Consider the following 15,820-nt stretch of genomic DNA (forward strand, 5'->3'; position numbering starts at 1 on the left):
GGAGCCAGGACTGGGGTTAAAATGAGGTTTCCTTCGGACCCTCTATGTGGAATTCTTTTCAGATTTGTAAGAGCATCAGGCTTATCCTGCGAAGCTGCCAAGGCCGTTATCACGAAATGATAAGCAGGAGGCTGAATGGTTTTGTACAAGCTGACTAAAAATGTGACATACGGTTTGCCTCCACAGTTTCTCTGTGCTTTGCATTTTATCTGAGATTATGTAATTCATATTTAAAACATGAGCTTTATTAAAGGTCTACAGAGAAATCAGTCGTTGGCCTCACGAACACTAGTAAAAAGTAACCCTCCCAGACAAGGACACGGGAGCAATGTTTGGAAAATGGTAAACTATGATAGAAGAAACATAGCCAGAATGCAAAGACTTGGGTTCTAGTTAAAGACTACTTAATCGCTAATTAGTTCTCAGGTATCAAATACCATAACCTCTCCTATCCACCTCATAGCATTTTTATAAAGATAATTACACTCAGGCATGCAAACACACAGGTACACACCTCTGTAAGCATTTTGAGACTATATTCTATTTTAAATATGTAATAAGGTGATCTTGGTACTCCTTTCATATAAGTGAGCTTTGTGAGGGAGAGCAAGAAGAAATAAAGAAAATAAAGAAGGAAGGATGGAAGGAGGGAAGAAGCGAGGGAGTGAAGGAGAAAATAAGAAAAGAAAATGAAAGAGGAAACAAACTAAGTAGTTGTAGACAGGTAATATTCAATTTCAACACCACTCTCTCCCACATATTTATTTCTTTGTTATTCCCCTGAGTTGGGTTTATACGGGAGGAACATAATGAAACATAGGTGAAACTTGGTATTTATGATAAATGGAGCCAAATGGCTTGGATTTGATAATCTTCTGGGCTTCATCATATGAGCTTAGCCAGTTTGCACTGGCTGCTGGGTAATGGAATGCTGACATGGATCTCCTGGGAGCCAGATGACTTCCCACTCGCTGCATTACATTCCCAGGCTGAACCAAACTGGTGGGTGGCAAATGCGAATGTTGTGGCTCTTGGGAAATTTGAAGCCCTCCTACAAGTATTACCTTCAGAAGTCTATAAAATTTCAAATAGGAAAGAGGGGGAAAGGGGGGAGGATAATATAACTGCAAAAACCCTTTTCTCTGCAGACCAAAGAATGAGCCATATTCTCTCAGCCAGGTTACGTGCAGGGGGAGGGGGAGAGAGGAAGAGGCTTTCTAAAAGAGGACCGTGCTTTCCATCAAACTTTAACTTGCTTAGAACTGAAATTGTAAACTAAACAGGGAAAGAAAGGCAAATTTCAAGCTCCATTTCCTTTCAGCAAATCGGGACTTCTCCTCTCATTCTGAGTACAGCAGCCTTATTCCTGGGTCATTGTGTTTACACTATGGTCATTGCTATTAAAATTACAGGGTCAGTATTCAAATGTCAGCATTATCATACCCCCGCTCAACAGAGGATGGGGGAAACAGAAGTAAAGATTAGAAAGAGCTGCAAAGGAGATGATACACCTCTGAGTACTGCCACGTTTGTTTCCCTCCATTAGCACATTTTAAGAATACTGCTCTGCCAAAAAGAGTGATCATTTTATGATGAACATCTGTGATCACAGACCAACTACTTCCAGCTCTAAAAGCCCTGATCTCAAATTCCATTATAAAGAGAGACTCTAGTGCCCTGGCCGGGTTGCTCAGTTGACTGGAGCATTGTCTAAATACACCAGGGTTGCAAGTTCAATCCCTGGTCAGGAAACATACAGGAGTCACCCAACAGATACATAGATGGGTAGAACAACAATTCAATAATCCAATCTCCTTCTCTCTCTCTCTCTCTCTCTCTCTCTCTCTCTCTCTCTCTCTCTCTCTCTCTCTCTCATCAATAAATATATTTAAAAGGAAAAATAGAAAGGAAAAAGAAACTCACATTTACCTAAAAAGCTACCATTCTAGCACTGTACTAGTAATTCATGTAATTTGAATGTGGAGGGCTGGGTGCCTGACTCCCACTGTTTGGGACCTTGATCTCTCTATCAGCTTGCTGAGGAGCAGGCCAGCTATGCATAGGACAGAATGGCCTGCAGTTAACAACAAATCCCCATCATGTTATGATTGGAGTGCTTTCCTGATAGGTGAATCTGGGATAAAACTGCAGACAATGTCCCAAATTTTGTGTAATTCTTTTATTTATGTATGTCGGGTCCTTATTTTGTGTTGATACAAAAGGTGATCTAACTAAAAACTGTTGTTAACTCTGGTTGTCTGCTCCTTTTTCTTCTACAGAAAGCATGCATTTCCATTTGCACTCTCTTCTTGTTTGAAAAGGAAAAATAAGCAGCTTAGGACAAAGAGGAATGCAGCCCACCAGTTAGACTGGGCTTTGAGCCAGAATTACAGCAAGCACTGCAGGAGTAAAAAGCAATAGATTTTAATTGGTGCCTAGGGGTGAAGGTCAGCTCTCTTGGAACAATGGGTGTCTATGGTGGTAATTAACTGAGTCCTCCAAGGGAGTTTGTAAATGTCAGTGATGTATTTCCAAATGGAAGCACAGAGGTCTTGGGCCTAAGAAACAAAGACAACATTAGCTAGTCAAGAAAATATGTAAATCTGCTGGTTAAATAATGCATTAATAAAACATAAGGGGTGGACACGCACAAACACACCACATAGTGTACATTCAAAAGAAAGTAGACGTTCCAATATCAGACAAGGGCCTTCCTAAGATCCAACATCTTTTTCCTAGCACCAATCGGCTCTTACTGGACATGCTCTGGAATTTAACCGCTGTAATTCTTTGAGTCAAGCCAGAAGGGTGGTTTTGCTCCTAAAGCTACAATGAACCCAGTAAAATTTGGGTTTGTTGAAAGAGAAAGCATCAGCATTTAATAAGTTGTAGCTATTCTATCTTTCAACAGAATCTGGGCCACTTTTAGAAAGTGGTTGGGGAAAAAAGATGAGCCGCTATCCCCCTCCCATCCTGATCCCCCAAACGTCTGACTGCTTCTTATATTGCCATGTTTCACTCCAAGCTTCTCACTTCACTTCCCCATGATCCCTGATAGTTACTTACTTCCCTGATCTGGGCACTCTCCTAAGTATTCAACACTAGAGGCCTGGTGCACGACATTTGTGCACTGGGAGGGTGGGATCCCCTCAGCCTGGCCTGCACCCTTTAGCCGTCCGGGAGCCCTCAGAGGCCTAAGCCATCAGTCAGACATCCTTAGTGCTGCTGCAGAGGCAGGAGAGGCTCCCGCCACCATCACTGCGCTTGCCAGCCATAAGCCCTGCTTCAGGCTGAGCGGTACTCCCCCTGTGGGAGTGCACTGACCACCACGGGGCAGCTCCTGCATTGAGTGTCTTCCCACTGGTGGTCAGTGCACATCATAGCAAATGGTCATTCTGCCATTCAGTCGATTTGCATATTACCCTTTTATTATATAGGATATTTTATGAGACCATACAGGGTGCTCCCCCCAAAAAAATGCATACACGCTTATAGGTCAATTTTAAAAATGAAATATATTTTAATAAGCAATGCCTTTCTAAATATTCAAAGTATGTGTATATATTTTGGGACACTATGTTTTCTAAATCAAGATTTAGAATAAACGATCTGTCAAAGGAGCACTTTTAGGATGCCAACAAGTAGGACATGAAATATATATTACTCAATTATTGATAGTTCAAGAAATGAAAGGCACAGTACCTGTGCCAGTGTGAACCCTATGCTCATTTCTACCTACACACCTCTCCCTTCATCTGCCTGTCTTTGCAGACAGGACCCTTTTTTATGCATGATTGTATCTACTGCCTAGCACTCAATAAATATTGGTTCACTAAATCATATTTTTCTGTTGTGAACATCATACCAGTCTATTTCATTGGGCAACTGAAGACCTCTCGTGCTGCTTTCCTGAATATTCCAGGCTACAGTCCTCTCTAAACCCTTGTCATCTGATGATGCTGTGTCAATATCAAAAGGCAGTTTAGGAGAGGAGTCAAAACAGGCCAAAAACAGTGCCTGACTCATAGCACGCATTGGAAAATGTGAGTCTCATTGCTATCATAATTATCTGTTTCAGATGGTATGGTCATGCCTTATTGACCCAAGATCATCGGTCTCTTCTGTCTTACACTATTCTTTAATTGCATCCCTGCACTGGGATGGGAGACTACATAAGGGCAATGCAGGGGTCATGCTTTTTTAAAATATTCACCAATGTGCTCACAAAGAACTCGGCACAGACAGTGTGTTCCATGAAATATGTATCAGTTGAGTTCGGAAAATTCACCCCAAATCTTACTGATAATTCTAACTGACCAAAAGTTGTTTAAGATAAATGATGAATATTACAAATCCATAAGGTAAATTTTAGTTTTATTAACTTAATATTAAGAATGTTACCACTGCCCATTTATTGATTTTATAGGCAACACAGAAAGAAAGTTTATAACAATTAAAAAGAAATTGTGCTATTACGTTAGAGTTACAGTATAATTGGATCATGGAGACTGAAATATTTTGGGGTCTAATTAGTCAGTTACGTCAGATATGAATGGAAATTAGCATGTCTTAAGAGTCAAAACACATGATTATCCATTTAATATTTGCAAATCAATCACAGCTATGTTATGCACTGCAGTCTGTGAACAGTGGTTTCTCACAACACATACACTGAAAAATAGTTTTCATTTGTTTCTCCTTCTCAAGTTGACAAATACCTGCTTCTCTGTAAGGCCTTCCTTGAGTCCCCAAAGATAGAGTTCTGTGTACACAGCTATTATGATACATAAGTTCTGTCCTATAGTTGGCTGTTTACACATTCATCTCCTCTCCCAGACTGCACATCCTTAAAAGCAAAGACAATGCCTTATATTTCCATCCCACTTCCTGGTTCTCAACCAAGATGTGCCACAATATACACATTTAATAATTTTGGTTGAGTTGACAAACAACAGCATAAGGCACGACCATATAATTTGAAAGAGATAATACCAATGATAATGAGACTAACATTTTTGAATGCTTGCTAAGAGTCAGGCACTGTTCTTGGCTTGTTTTGAGTCCTCTCATAGCTACCTTTTGATATTGACGCAATCATTATATTTTATAGATGAGAAAACTATCATGGAGAGGTTAATAACAAACTAATCTAGAAAGAAAACCTTTTTTAAAGGCACACAGCTGGTTTGTGGCTTAGCTGGAATTTAAAGTCAGGGAGATGGCTCTAGGATTCACTCTATTAACCATGACACCACAGCTAGTGACTCTACCCAGCAAAAATTCACAATGACCATCTTCAATGACAAAGTGCTGCCCAGCCGGTGTGGCTCAGTGGTTGAGCCTTAACCTATGAAGCAGGAGGTCAAGGCTCGATTCCAGGTCAGGGCACATGCCTGGGTTGTGGGCTCAATCCCCAGTGGGGGGCGTGCAGGAGGAAGCTAATCAATGATTCGCTCTCATCACTAATGTTTCTATCGCTCTCTCCCTCTCCCTTCCTCTCTAAAAACAATAAAAATATTTTTAAAGTGTAGCTCCAGAGTGACTGCAAATAGGTGTTGAGTTGGTACACCTAACATATGCAGATACTACACATAAATAGAAGAGGCCATTCTACAGAGGAGTGGGGAGAGAGAGCATTGAAAGGCACAAGTTCAGTAACTGCAGACAATTTCACTTGAGTCTGCCCTTGGGGAGCTAGGGAGCCCAGATCTAGATCTGCCACTCCCCCATACTTGAGTCATAATTGTGCTTTCCTTCCTGGCAAAACCACTTTCAGCTACAGCCATCAACATCCTTTACCCCTTTGAAAGCACTCAGGAAGAACAGAGAGATAAGGGCAAACTGTACTCCCTCAGAAAGTCTTAATAAGTTCCTGGGAAATTGGCCCTCCTCTCTCTCTGAGAAATCTTAGGAGATTCTAAATCTCTTGCTGAAAATACTTATGATTTCATTATTTCTTTTTCTTCTGCCAATGTCTTCATCGTGCTCCTCGTATTAGGTTTCTCTCGTTACTATTTTGTTACTTTCAATGCTCTGTACCAATCTCTGCCATCTTCCCCCCTTGGCTTAACAACTGTGCCTTTCCTCGTATACCTCTCTTATCTGTAAGAGGCTGAGAATTCAGGGTGTTTTCTTTTTCCCATTATTTATTTTTTTGGATCCCCCCTCATGGTCCTTTTCTCCTCTATAGGCATGCTCATTTCCTGGTGGCAGATGCTGTCAATCATGGCAATACTTGGTATTCTAGTCCCCAAACACACACAGCCCCAAGCAGCCAAGGAAGAATAGATCGCTCTTTCATTCATCAAATTGCACATCCTCTACTGCAGGCCTTTTTACCTACAAATATCTAATCCCATCCTATTGCCAACAAGCTATAGTATTTTGTTTTGCAAAAGTTATTTTAAGTCATTGACTTGGAGGGTCATGGAATGAGACGGGTGTGTAGAGTCAGGGACCCAATCAAATGGGAGGTAGATGCCTAGAGAAACAGAGGGACAAAAACCATCAAAAGAAGATTTGGTCAAGAGAAAGATCAGGTCAGAAAAAGGAATGTCTACATGGAAACAATTTAGCCCCTGAGGCTGGTGGTACTCTCTTAATTTCTCCAAGGAAGAAAAAAAAAGTAGTTTTATTAAAGATTCATCAATATTAACTTTGTTTTCCATGACAGCACCAAGAGAAAGCTTGGGCAGATCTGATCTATTGCAGTGAGATGTCCCCATCCTAGTAAATATGGCAAATTTCCGGGCGCTGCTGGCATTCATCTCCATCTATCATGAGAGCAGCACGGGCTATCCACTAGAAACAAATGTTCTAGATACAGTATGTCAAACACCAGATGATGGAAACCTCTGAGAAACCACAGGGAGCATGCTGGAAGCAAACAGACCAGAATGTTGAAAAGACCTCTGACCATTTTTCCGCAGCAGAGCGTAACTTGGAATCAACCTGAAATAATGCATTTGACCTTCACAAAAGGGTAATGGATGGACAGTTAACATTAGGCCAGCCAGGCTTCAGAGAATGCCGGTTCCAGCAAAGACAGATGATGAGGCAAACATACATAAATATGTAGGTAGAGATATAACTGAATTTATAAGTCTGCTCAACAGAGAAGGTTAAGCAGGTAGTCTATTATGCACATTTGAAGAATGATCAGCCCGTTTGCAGGCTTCCATTCCTTGCTGAGAACTTCTGCTCACGTGGCCACAGAGCAACCTGCCTATGAGACCCAGTCAGTGGTGTAAGAAATACGCAATGTCCAGATAAGTCTTACTTCATAACAATCTGGAGACCCATACAGGCTATCTCTATCCTATGACCTTCCCTTGTTAAAAAGGAATAAGACCAAAAGACAAAGTTTTATTTATCTTCTCTGTTTTGGTAAAGAAATAACTTCATGAAGCCAACAAGAAGACATTATCTAAATGTATAAAACGTTGATGTGTAGATCTATCTATCATCTTTCTACCTATTTATCTAGCCACTACCTGCATTTTTTAATAAAAATAGTAAACTCTGCATTATAACATCAACATCATATAAACTTGATCATCATACAATGATAATTTTTAGATGAGAAATTCATGATTAACCATAAAGTACTAGATACATATTATACGGAACATACTAGACACAACATCTTACAAATGAGGGATAACAAATATGTACTATTATGCAAGAAGCTTCTTTCCAACAAAAACATACTTAGTACTACTTAATGATACATGAAATAAAACAGTAAACTACTAGTTAAGGTGATCGGTTCTGAGAAACCAGGCATATTATGAGCTGCTTTTTTTGTTGTTTTTTAAACAGTAGTGTTAGACACAAATATGATTCAAAAGAGGTACTCCGTATGTAACATGCTGTGCTGAAATAAAAAGACTGTGGCTTTATTAGCTTTTTAATTTATGAATGTTATCATAGGTGCTTTGGTTCTATAAAATAGTACAAGGTACATGGCTGTTTCGAGTGTTGTTCAGTATATAGAGGAGGGATGACCTAGGATCAGTGTGGGTTCTTTTTCTTCTCCCAACTGTGTTCTGTGGAGCCTAGGAGTTCCACGGAGCTCCCCAGGGCCACGTTAGGGCAAAGAGGGAGCTCACTAGTGGGCATAGCCCTTGGCACTCTGCCTCTATTTCGAAGAGAACACTTTGTACTTATTATTCTATAACTTGTTAGAAACCCAGGGGCTTGGATGACTATTGGAAAATCAGCCAGAGAAAAACAGAGATGTGGCACTCCTTCCTGGGTTTCCATTTCTTTTGGGATGCTGGAGAATGGAGCAACGCCTACTGGACTGGAACCGTATAAACCCTCAGCTGTACCTAGGCAGGGTCCCTTCCTGTGGCCACCTCTGCCCTGGTTAAGTGTAGGGGGTCGTAAGCATGTGTTCACTAGCAAAGTCACCTGCACTGGAGTCTGGAAAATGCCATGTCCACTATTTCTGAGTCTATGCATCACACTTCTTTATGAATGAAATGTACATTCCTTTTAAAAGATTAGAGGCAAAGGCATGATCTTGTGTACAAAGACGCAGATAAAAGAGTTGGGGTGGAATGAGCAAGTTTTGAATGTCCCTGCGGGAAATGTCAGGCACCCCCTTTGATGTATTATACAATACGCTGACTCCCCGTGGCCTCACCAGATAATGTCGGGTGAGTGCTCTGCAAAGTCTCGGTATTTTAAATATTTATCATGTTCTTTTTGGCTAGAAAAGATAAAACTATACCTCCTGGCCTAGTCATGACTGAAACCTATAGGGATTTTTTTTTACTATCTTTGTTTATTCTCTTGAAAAAATTTTATAATTAGAGAAAATAAATGCGTCAAAGCTGATTTCACAATGTACTTTCCTTTTCAAGATCCAGCCTAGGAACCCAAAATCCAACCCAAAATCCAGCAGTTCAATTCAAATCCTCAGCCATAAGCTAGACACCCATTCTATACCAACACCCATGCTTGGCATGTTAGGGGCTGCAAAACTGATCAAGGCACTTTACCCCATGTAGGACTTCGCATTCGAAAGGGCAGAGTCCAGATATAGTCAAAAACGACTATAGTCAGAAGTGCAAGAAAAGTGCTAGAATAGAAAAGCAAATGTCTTGGAGATAAGAGTGAGAAAATCTCACTAGTGGAATTGATTAGATTTTATAGAACAGCTGGCATGTGAGGTTTGCTTTAAAGGTCTAATGCTCTTAGTTTTTCATTCAGCAGCTACATGGAGCCTCACACAGGCAAGTCACTCAGCTTTCCCTGACTTGGTTTCCATACCTGTGAAGTGAAAAGGCAGAATCTGACTCAGTGACTCCATAATCTTCCCTAAGAGACACTGGCATACTCTATCAACCACTTCTTCCCTGTCCCCAGCAGGCACATACATGATGCAGACCACCCAAGCAAATGATAAGGGGAATTAAGGAAGTCCAGCATGGAAAGAGAAGGCAAGGAGTCAATAATTAAATGCTTATTTAGAAAGTGCCACATATGGTATAGTAATGAAAACCCAAACATCTGGAGAAAAGTGTTTAATGTTGGCATGTACCAAGAGACCCCAAAGAATGATCGATGTGTTCTGGGGAGTCAGGGTCCTATTTATAGGATGAAAGTCTTGAGAGGCTCTCTCAGCAGAATTACATTCATTAACTGGCAATAACACAGAAAGCGGAAGGAATAGGAATGTGAAGGGGGCACAGGAAATATAAAGAACAAATACGCTCTGGATTTTTTCTTTGCTGGGAACATAGGGTGCAGAGAGTACAAGGATTTAACAACAGAATGACTGACTGCTGCACACATTTAAAGAAAAACACTTTTTGTTTCTTTTGTCTTCCAATGAATTCTACTTGGGATTGTGTATTCTTTAATCCTTGAAGATGTTAACATCTCATGAAGGGAGAACAGCTAAATTGGTTGGTGCTAATGGGAAAGTATTGCTGATAGATACACACAGAGGATAAAGAAAGTTTTCTTTTTAGGCAGAATACCAATAAACTCGGGAGAATTTAAAAAGGAGGCTGAGCTTTCCACATTGATTTTTTTCTTTCTTTGCTACATTTGAATTGTTCTTCTCATTTACCCTCTACAACCCAGCTGTTTATTTCGGGCATCGGTTAAATCATCTTTTCTCATAGAGGATTATATGTATGTACCCAACAAACCACTGCTGACACCAACAAGCATTGGGATTTACCATGAAGTCAGGGGGAGGGGGGGTAGAATGCTCTCCTTTGGAGATACAGGACAGACAGCTAAGCCTGTCTATCCTCTGCCACTAGGATCCACCCCATCCCTGCTCCTTTGAGCCTATCTTGTACATCAGAGGTCAGGCAGTATAAGATAATGCTGGGGGGAATTGGAAGGAACTTAAGTGCCTTTGTCCTGCATAATGAATAGAGCTTGATCTTTTTCCTTTTCTTTTCCTCTTTCTTCCCCAGACCCCCTCCCCCTCGTTTTTTTTAAACATATTTTATTGATTTCAGAGAGGAAGGGAGAGGGAGAGAGAAACAGAAATACCAATGATGAGAATCATTGATCGGCTGCCTCCTGCATGCCCCCCACCAGGGATTGAGCTGCAACCTGGGCATGTGCCCTGACGATGACCAGGCATTGAACCGTGACCTCCGGGTTGACGCTCAACCACTGAGCCATGCAGGCTGGGCCCTCCCTCCCTCCCTTTTTTATTTTTTTAAATATAAATTCTCATTGATTGGGAAAATATATTCACACTTTAAAATGTTGTGCAGGGACTTTCTCTGGTCCAAGTATGTCCCTTTGGGGGGAAAATATGTATTTCACGGTGATGAATTCACTTCATCAGTAGAAAAACTGTACACAAATATACTGCTAGGATAATACCTGGCAGCAGCCTTTCTATGTCTCTGAATCAAGATTTCCTATCTTGACCTATGACGAGATTACAGTTTTCACGGTAACTGACCCATCCAGGGAAAGCTGCTGTAATTTACAGCAGGCTTGCAGCGAAACAGCCAGTGGACGATCATCAATTTAAACTGTAAATAAGGGCCTGCTTTGTTCTGGACTCTGATCCCAGGAACGCCCCTAACAAACTGCCTGCAAAGCCAGGGCAGGCCTGCTGCCTGAGACCGGGTGATTGAAGAACCCCACTGGTCCTCAGGAGCAGCTACAAATAGCAACGAGAACAGGAAGGCAAAACAGGTTTCTGGGACCGCAAGGCAGTGACCCCAATGTCAGTTTTATTCCAGTTGCTCCCACAGATATGAAAAGCAAATAGAAATATCTGGTACAAAAGATGTCCCCTGGTTTCGGAGCTCCCTAGGGAACTCAAAAGAACTAACAAAACCCTTTACAGGAGCCCGCCTCTTCACTGGAGGGCACAGAAGTCCTGTGGGAATTGGAAGGAACTTAAGCGCCTTTGTCCTGCATAATTAATACAGCTTGATCTTTTCCTTTTCTTTTCCTCTTTCTCCTCCCCCCTCTTTTTAAATCTAAAGCTTCACTGATTGGGGAAATATATTCACACTTTAGAATGTTGTGCAGGTACTATTTCTGGTCCAAGTATGTTCCTTTGGGGGAAGGAATACGTATTTCATGGTGATGATTTCACTTCATAAGTAGAACAACTGTACACAAATATATTGCTATGTCAACTTTATCGGTTTCTGTACCACTGGGAAGACCTCCATGGTCCTCCAATATTTCTTAAATCTATCAATCAACATCACGGAGAGTGACCCTGAAGGCCTCGGTTATCTGTAGAGGAAGAGAGGCAAAGGTCCCTTCTCTTAGGTTCTCTCATAAATATGGTGACTTAAACAGCTCAGGCCTGGCTCTGCTTCTGGAATGGAGCTGTCCCAGAGGAAACCATTGTCTCAAAGTCATGGGCAACCCCTTCTCTTTCTCTGGACTTAGGGTTGGCCAAGTCTTGCTTTCAGCAAAACGCCCGTGGCCAAACACGCTCTCTAAAGTCCTCCAGATAGCTCTAGATCAGTGATGGTGAACCTTTTGAGCTCGGCGTGTCAGCATTTTGAAAAACCCTAATTTAACTCTGGTGCCGTGTCACATATAGAAATTTTTTGATATTTGCAACCATAGTAAAACAAAGACTTGTATTTTTGATATTTATATTATATATTTAAATGCCATTTAACAAAGAAAAATCAACCAAAAAAATGAGTTCACATGTCACCTCTGACACGCGTGTCATAGGTTCGCCATCACTGCTCTAGATTCAGGTGCAGTGGGAGCGAGACCGGGGTACTAACATAAGTGGACTCCATCGCAGGGCACCTTGCTGTATGCTGTCTAAGCTTTCCTTTCAGTCTCAGGAGCTACCTACCTCAGGACTTCAGAGTCTCACTCTTCAAGTCCTGCTCCTGCAAACAATCTTGGAATCTCTAGGTCATCACCTATTCTGATGCTAATGAAAAGACTATGCTTACTTATGATATTTGACATCTTATATATTTTAAAATATATTTTTATTGATTTCAGAGAGGAAGGGAGAGATAGAAACATCAATGATGACAGAGAATCATCAATTGGCTGACTCCTGCATGGGGATCCAGCCGGCATCCTGGGCATGTGCCCTGACCAGGAATTGAACCAGGACCTCCTCGTTAATGGGTCAATGCTCAACCACTGAGTCACTCAGGCTGGGCAAAATCTTGTAATTTTAAATCATATTTTCTTCTAATGGACATCATTAGATTAGAACAATTCTCAGACCTCTTCTAGTAAATGTCTTTGTTTTGCCTAGATCAGTTTACAAAGGGGAAATGTAAATGACTCACCCACAGTCACCTGCAAGGTGGAAATATTCTCGAGGAAACTTTCAATGCAAAAATGTCATGTTCCATTCATTACGAAAATACAGGTCCTCTGAGGGTGGAATGCTGGCTTATTTTTCTTTGCAGCCTATGGTGCTTACAGTTTGTTGATTGCTAAACAAAATTTATTAAAAATGTGAACTAGAGGAAAAATTAATAGGGTTTACAAGAATTGATTCAAAGCTAAGCAAAATAACTAAAGCTCATCATAAAAATAAAGGATAGCCCAGCCAGTGTAGCTCAATGGTTGAGTGTCGACTTATGAACTAGGAGGTCATGGTTCAATTACCGGTCAGGGCACATGCCAGGATTGTGGGCTGGATCCCCAGTGTGAGGCATGCAGGAGGCAGTCAATTCTCTCTCATCATTGGTATTTCTTTCTCTCCCTCTCCTTCCTCTCTGAAATCGATAAAAATATTTTTTTAGAGAATATAAGTTCAGCTCCTCAATTTAGTTGTATATACAGCAGATCAAAATTGTTTATATCTAATTATTGATGATGGACCAATAATCAGCCAGTAAGGGGGTGATAGGAATGTTCAGGGTCTATCTCTTAATATTGAAGATGACATTATTAAACTGTGCTGTGTAATACTGTGGCCATCAGCCACATGTGGGTACTTGCCTTTAAATGAATTAACATTACATAAAATGTAAAACCCAGTTCCTCAGTCACACTAGCCATATTTCAAAATACTCAAGACCCCAAGTGGTTCCTGTTTACAGTACTGGACAACTTAGAGAAACATTCCTATCACTATAGAAAGTTCTAATGAACACTGCTATTTATGGAGGATAATCACTACTGTGACCTCCAATAATTATATGAAGGAGGAGGAAAAAGAAGGTGAGAAAAGAAGAACAAAGGGAAGAGAAAACATTGATTAAGCTTAACTAGTCTGTGCTCAACACTGGAAATGACTTATTTCATATAATATTCACAATTCTCCTCCTGAGGGATGTCCTATAATTATCCTCTATTTTACATTTGATGACACTGTGCTTGGAGAGAGTAAGAAGATCACCATAGTTGCACACTTGCTAATTGACTTAGCTGGGTTTTTACTCCAGCCATCGGACCAGAGTCTATGGGCACCTGGCAAGTTCTGCTGCTCCTCTTGAAGAACTTGACATGTTTAGAGCCACAGGGAACATTATACTTTGCATAAGTGGTTCTTCATCCTAGACACAAACCAGAAGCACCTGGGGAGTTTGCTCAAGGTACCTGAGCCCTAATCCAGAGCAATAGGATGGGACCGGGGCGTGGACATTTGGGGACTGCTTAGTGCTTTGAATGTGCAGCCAGTGTTGAAGATAACTGTTTAGAGTTGTTCTCATCTACCTTCCACAGTCTGGGTAACAAAATGAAGACCCTGCCCAAAGCCATTAACAGTCACTACTGATATATCTGAAATTTTCTTATTTAAAAGCAAACATTTTCTTGCTAAGAAAATCTCTCTCTTGGAAGAGTAATGGGAGCAGTATATTGTACTATGACTGTCAACCAAGAGACCTGAATTCTAGTCCCAACTGTGCCCATGACTCTGCCATGGGAGCAAACCACTTCTCTCCTTAAACCTTAGTTTTCTCACCTGAAAAATCAGGGTGTGCTATATGATGATCTACCGGGTTCATTCCAGCAGTAACTCCATCCTGGCATTTGTATGCAGGCTGCATAAACTTTAGAAATAAAACTCCCAACCTGCTATAGTAACAATGTACTCACTTCTATTCTAGTTCATTTATTTACTCCATGTCAATGGAAAACGGGGGACATCAGCTGAAAATCCCATCTTTTTGTCAAGGCTCATTCTGATTCTCATCGCTGATTGGTCAGAGGTCTTATGAGAGAGTCAGCAGCCTCCATCTAACAAGACTCATTGCCTGTAGTTGCCTTTTGAAAATGGTAATGATATACCTACGCCTTGCCGTCCTTACAGTCACAGCTGCTGATCTGAAAATTACAATGTCAGGCATTTTACCACCTTAACGTTCATCAGCTCATCTATACATCTCTTAAAGCTTAACTGTAATGGATTTTTAGGTGGCTAGAGAGGTTAGCCAAGCAAAACAGAAATCATATCATGACTAAGTAGCATGCTGAATATACATTTCTTACCTTACGCTTGTTGGTAGGACACACGTAGAGATAACTTAAAATTGTTTTCAACCCAACTTTATCATTCAGCTTCTCATAGGTTGTCCCATAATCGGTTGACCTATAATTCAAAAGGAGCATTAATGAGGACAGAAGGATACGTCATTTGGCTGCTTGTCAGTATAATGTATGTTTTCCATAGTAGAATGGCTCTAGGGAAGTTGCTAAGTGATTCATGCAGTATATAATGATGCTTAATTATGTACACAGTGGCATCATGTGATGATTAACATTTGCATTTAAATTGAATTGGTAAAAATTAAAACTCCATCTCTCTGCTGCTCCTTAACCCTTGATGCATGCACATTGCATAAAGGATGTGGTTAATTTTAAAAGCTTAAGAGATGAGCATTTCCCTTGTATTGACCAAAGAATAAAGAGATTTTTTATTTAGATTTGACATTTCCAAACTGATGCTTTTAATCTTTGGCACAATGGAAAAGGTTCTCCTGATTTATCTACAAGTTGTGTCTCCTTCCATGAGTCATAGAATATATGGTGGGTCAGTCCTTTCAGAGGTCATTCGGTCATTTCCTGTTATTGAAGAGCAAGAAAATGTCTTAAAGTGTGAAATTTCACCATCTTACTCAGTGGCCTTTTCCAGGATTAAGCAACCTGGAGGTGAGAGGACATTGCTTCTTGGCACTGACCCTATCTCTGTGGAGATTCTTTCATCTTTATCCAGTCATTGGTCAACAACTTATTGATTCAGACTGAATAAATAGGCCTTAATCACCTTCTCTAGGAAAAGCTACTATATATTTCAGAATTGTAATTGTATTAGACCATTATTACCACTATGTGCAGCAGAGAATATTATCTGTATTTGAAGAAATTGGTTGAATGA

General features: G+C 40.7%; 1 protein-coding gene across 1 annotated transcript in view; it reads right to left on the reverse strand.

Annotated features, from left to right (window-relative positions):
- Positions 1 to 14,992, reverse strand: part of SORCS1 (sortilin related VPS10 domain containing receptor 1) — a 217,884-nt gene extending 202,892 nt beyond the window's left edge. Inside the window, exon 1 of the mRNA XM_081104694.1 lies at positions 14,935 to 14,992. The gene's annotated coding sequence lies outside the window, so the exon portion shown is untranslated. The remainder of the gene's footprint in view (positions 1 to 14,934) is intronic.
- Positions 14,993 to 15,820: the final 828 nt, after the last annotated feature.

The sequence above is a fragment of the Myotis nattereri genome (assembly GCF_964212035.1).
Source record: "Myotis nattereri genome assembly, chromosome: 13".
Classification (NCBI taxonomy): Eukaryota; Metazoa; Chordata; class Mammalia; order Chiroptera; family Vespertilionidae; genus Myotis; species Myotis nattereri.